Raw genomic sequence first — 5,574 nt, 5'->3', positions numbered from 1 at the left:
AATCCAAGACTTATTGATTAAGTAAGTAATCCTTATATGTTATTAAAATGCCACTAATTCACTGTTTTAGCACCATCTGTGTGCGGCGCTGCCTCCTGCTCCTTCCGCCGGCCGCTGCGGTCGCCCTCAGTCACTGGCTGCACAGCTCTGGCCTCCTGGCTCTCTCTACTAGCCGCCCGATTGGACGTTTGGTACAGCTGCTTAAGACACCATTTCCCATAACCAATATCTGAGTGCCCGGATTTGAGTTAAGGCTCCACTTCTGTTAATTCTTGGCACCCTGAGAAAGCAGCAGATATCTGGAGTTCTTACACCATGGCAGACATTGATACAAAGAACAGTCTGAACTTGATCAAGATTTGGATGAAGAAGAAGAAGAAGAAACTGGTGAAGAAACAAAAATCAAATCATGTCAACTGACTGTTCAGATGACGTAAAATCCTCAGATTCTTGCAACTCTTCAAGAAAGACTTGATGGTTTGGTAGAAACACACACAGGATACATTGAAAGCCTGCCCAGGGTAGTTAAAACAAAAGGAAGTATGCTATTCTCTATCAGCCTCTATTTGATAAGCGATTTGAGATTATGAATACAATTCATGATTCTACAGAAGAGTGTGAATGGAAACCAGATTAGGAAGATGAAATTTCAGAGGAGTTGAAAGAAAAAAAAAAAAAAAAGCAAGATAAAGATGAGAAAAAGGATGAAGAAAAAGAAGACCCCCAAGGAATTCCTGAATTTTGATTGACTGTTTTTTAAGAATGTTGGCGGCCGGCGCCGCGGCTCACTAGGCTAATCCTCCACCTTGCGGCGCTGGAACACTGGGTTCTAGTCCCAGTTGGGGTGCAGGATTCTGTCCCGGTTGCCCCTCTTCAAGGCCAACTCTCTGCTGTGGCCAGGGAGTGCAGTGGAGGATGGCTCAAGTCCTTGGGCCCTGCACCCCATGGGAGACCAGGATAAGTACCTGGCCCTGCCATCGGATCAGCGCGGTGCGCCAGCCGCGGTGGCCATTGGAGGGTGACCCAACGGCAAAGGAAGACCTTTCTTCTCTCTGTCTCTCTTTCTCACTGTGCACTCTGCCTGTCAAAAAAAAAGAAAAAAAAAAAAAAGAATGTTGGCTTGCTCAGTGACATGGTGCAGGAACATGGTGAACCTATTCTAAAACACTTGACAGATATTAAAGTGAAGTTCTATGATGCAGGGCAGCCTGTGAAACTTGCCTTAGCATTCACTTTGAACCCAATGAATATTTCACAAATGAAGTGTTCATAAAGACATATAGGATGAGATCAGAACCAGAGGATTCTGATCTCTTTTCTTTTGACTGATCAGAAATTATGGGTTGTATGATGTGGCAGACAGATTTGGAAAAAGAAAAGAACGTTATTTTGAAACTGTTAAGAAGAAGCAGAAACACAAGTGAAGTGGGACAGTTTGTACTGTGACTAAAACAGGTTCCAATGACACTGCTAATTTTTTGCCCCTCCTGAAGTTCCTGAGAGTGGAGATTTGGATGATGCTGCTGAAGCCATCCTTGCCGCAGACTTTGAAATTGGTCACTTTTTACATGAATGTATCATCCCAAGGTCAGTGTTATACTTTACTGGAGAGGCTATTGAAGATAATGATGATGATTATGATGAAGAAGATGAAGAAGCAGACGAGGAAGGGGAAGAAGAAGGAGATGAGGAAAATGATCCAGACTATGATCCAAAGAAGGATCAAAACCCAGCAGAGTGCAAGTGGCAATGAAGCAGGATGGTTTACCTTCTGCTTCCCTGGAAAAGGATGAATTTGCATCATTTGACAAGCCTATTTCAAGTTTTTTTGTGCTTCTATATGATTTATTTTTACTGTAAGAGGTTTTGTAAAAAAAATTATCAAGTGCCACAGAATGACATTGTGTTTTGGCATCACAAAATGTAGCTTGTGCATTTGTCGTCCTCATATACCTATTGACCACAAAGATAGGCTCTACAACAAAAACTCTATTGTGAAAGGAGGAAAAAGTGAGCCCTCTTTAAAAGTAAAACTCAGCTGTACAAGACATTAACACACTGCAGCTCAACAACAAACATCAAGGTTCTATCTTGTAAGGATTCTGGTTACGGGGTCACCCTCTTAATTTGTCCTCAGTGTTCAAGAACGATACTAGTCCTCATATTCTCTCCTCCAGACATGCCTTGCTCAGTCATAAACTCAAAATGAGAACTGCTGCCTAGATTGTCTCCATTCTTACCTCCAAGCATAAGCTCATTTCTTATAGAAAGTCCCCATTTCCACAGGTATCACTCCTACAAAGAATTTCTCTAATACATTTGAAAGAGAAAGGAGGGAGTAAAATTGATTACTTTAATACTGTGCTAGTAACTAAGTGACTTTATAATTCCCATCTTATTTCTAATTTACAGGTAAGTCAAGAAATAGGATGTGAGAAAATGAGAGAACATGAAAATTCATGAATGTGATGGTAAATGTTATATAAAATAATGACCTTAAAGAAGGTCTAAACAGCATTCTGTTATTTTTATCCATTATTTCATTTACCAGAACAATCTTGTGATGTCACTCATTGTATGATGACCCTGCAGTCACTTCACATAGAAGCCTGTGAACTTTAGGATGAATATATACAAACAGCTTATTGAAATAGATGACTCCCTAGAGTCCCCGACTGTTAGCAATCGGAAGTTTTGTCCAAGCAAAATAGACTCTCAGAATGCCTTATTTAAACATCTCAGTTTATAAATGAGTACTTTCTTTCTCTTTTAGCATCAGTAGGGAAAAACAATCTCTGCATAACAGACTTTGATGTATTCAATTGATCTGTATCTGAGACATCCTGGGAGGATTCGGAAGGGACTTCTGTGGAATTGAGATGTTCCTTACTCAATGCTTCATTTATTAAGCCATCCGTTTGGCCTTGGAAACAAACACAAATGTACTGGTTCATGTAACCTTTAAAATAATTATGGGCAGAGTTGGTAAAATTTTGCTTCAGTTTGCTATTCTTTATATACTTAAGGATATATTAAACTATAAAATGCCCAGTGCAGTTTTGGTAACAATTGATATGAATATTTATTTCCATTTAGAAAGGCCACTGACAATAAAGTCCTGGAAGGGTTACTATCAAAGCATGCATTTAAGATACAGTTTTGATAAAATTGCATTATATGTTTTTGAATTTTTTTAATGCTTGCTTTTAGAAGCAATTTGGATTAAAACATTTAGGTATGATTTTTTGTTCTAACTTAATCAGATTATAAAATCTATCGTATGAAGGCACTCTCAAAATGTGTTGAATCAGATTCCTAAATGGTCCCAGAGAGGTTTAATTGATATGTTTAAGTTCACTTTTATCAGGAGCTTTAAAAAATAATAAATCTGAATCATGTTAGTTAACATATCTTTCTGGTACTTTTACATCAACTGAGCTACGTATATTCTTCAAAGTCTACATTATTAAAGTATATATTTGTCATCAGCTAATGGCCGTGCTGAATTTTATTAAATTTTATCATAGTAGAACATTTCAAAAAGCATGTGGCAAACAGAAAAGCATGGAGAAGGTCCTATAACAGTTCAGTTAATGTCTGTTTATCTATTTATTACTTCTAAATGTGCCAGCCAGGACTGAAAAAGATGTGTGGAAAAATAAGAAAGTGTTTATCATAAACTCAAATCCTGATCCAAAGCAGGTGTCACGTCTCTGTTTCTTGTTAGTTCATTTTCCAGGATTCCTTTTGAGGATTCATCATAGAATTCTAAGTGTTGTGTCCACTGAGATTTGCACCACTTGTTCAATCTATTTATACTGAGTTAATTAAGTGATAATCCCAAAGTATCAGAGGACATGTGAAGTAATAAATGCCTGCTTCACTCTCAGGCAGACTGAGACCACATGGTGGGAAGCCACAGAATGGAAGACTGTTTTATTACCTAATGTCATATTCTGCTGTATAGGGAATATTTCTATTAAACAATCTGTTCTATGATTTTCAGAGGCTTTATATCTTTCATTGGATAATGAATGTGATGCTTCTGAATGAGATGCAAGTCAAGATGCGGAGTTTATAATTTAAGTGAGGGATTGGCAGTCTTGGTAAAATTGCTTGGCAAAATAAATGAAAATGCAGCCTCATTTTCAAGTTGTTTAATGATTTCCATAAGTGTATAAAGAAAAACCTCAAAATTTCCTTTATTCTCAACTCCAAATTTATCCTACATGTTCTAGGAAATACATACATAAAAACACAAAATATTCATTTATGAATTTAGTGTAACCAACTGCATGTTTAAATGTTTAACAACTTCATTCATTTTGTTGAATAAAGAAGGAAATAAAATTCATTGTTTTATTAGCACTACAGATAGTTTTGAGCTAAAAGAAATAGTTGAATGTATTTATGTTTTAGAAATCCCCTGACTGATGTTTAGCCATAAACCAGGTGTGAAACTATAGCTATTTCCAACAATTAAAAAATATTAAGAATAGATTGGTGGAGTCTGAAATCTCACTTTGCATTATGAGTCATATAGTCTCCTGATGAATTTGAGATCAGGGTGATGTTCTTTCAAAGGTAATCGGAGAGGAATCCTTGAGAGAAATAGGACTGAATTCCTATCAATTTAAAATGTTTGTAAAAAATAAATATGTTTAGGAGCTTAAATGAAAATGAATGAAATTAAGAAACTTTGTAATTATTTAAGCCTAGGTTGTATTGTTACTATTTTTGTTTCAAAATTATAAAACATTTACCTTGATAGCCATTGGAGGTAGGGGAGAGCTGAAATAATTGGCTCTGAGATTTTTTTATTGTTGTTGTTTATTTATTTTAAAATAAACTATTTGATATTTGGAATTCCAGCAAAAACTGGACTATATGGTTATAATTTTTGAGTAAAGTACAGATTTTAAACAGTTTCTTCTTCAACAAATTAATCATTTCCTTAAAAGATAAATAGATATCCAAAATAAGCTCTCTACAGATGTCAAAAAAAAAACTTCTCAATCAGAAATTCTCCCATTGTAACTATGAATGCTAGATTATTCAGTCCTAGTTGATTAGCATTATATCCATTTTTCTCCAAAAAACTTTTATTTAAGGAATACAAACTTCATGCCTATCATAAATATAACTTTAGGAATTTAGTGATTCTTCTCACAGTACCCACCCTCCACCCACAGTCCCACCTTGTTTCCTCCTCCCTCTCCTATTCTCATCCTTATTTTTTATTAAGGAAAATTTCAATTAACATTAAACACATATGATTAACTCTATATTAAGCAAAGAGTTCAACAAATTTTATGGAAAAAAAAACTGTTCCTCAAGAATTGAGATAAGGGATGTTCAGAATAATTGCATCTCAAAGTTTCAATTTCACTTCTATAGATTACCTTTCAGGTGCTTTACTAGTTATCACAGACAAGGGAAAAATACGGTATTTGTCCTTTTGGATTGGCTTATTTCACTAAGGATGATGTTTCCCAGTTTCACCCATTTTGTTGCAAATGACAAGATTTCATACTTTTTTACCACTGTGCAGTATTCCATGATGTACATATCCCA

General features: G+C 35.9%; 1 pseudogene; it reads left to right on the top strand.

Annotated features, from left to right (window-relative positions):
• Window positions 1–300: 300 nt before the first annotated feature.
• Window positions 301–1,780, top strand: LOC100339665 (nucleosome assembly protein 1-like 1; annotated as a pseudogene).
• The last annotated feature ends 3,794 nt before the right edge of the window (window positions 1,781–5,574 follow it).

Source organism: Oryctolagus cuniculus, chromosome 8 (genome assembly GCF_964237555.1).
Source record: "Oryctolagus cuniculus chromosome 8, mOryCun1.1, whole genome shotgun sequence".
Classification (NCBI taxonomy): domain Eukaryota; kingdom Metazoa; phylum Chordata; class Mammalia; order Lagomorpha; family Leporidae; genus Oryctolagus; species Oryctolagus cuniculus.
The sequence above is the reverse complement of the archived record's forward strand: the minus strand, read 5'-3'. Positions and strand labels throughout refer to the sequence as shown.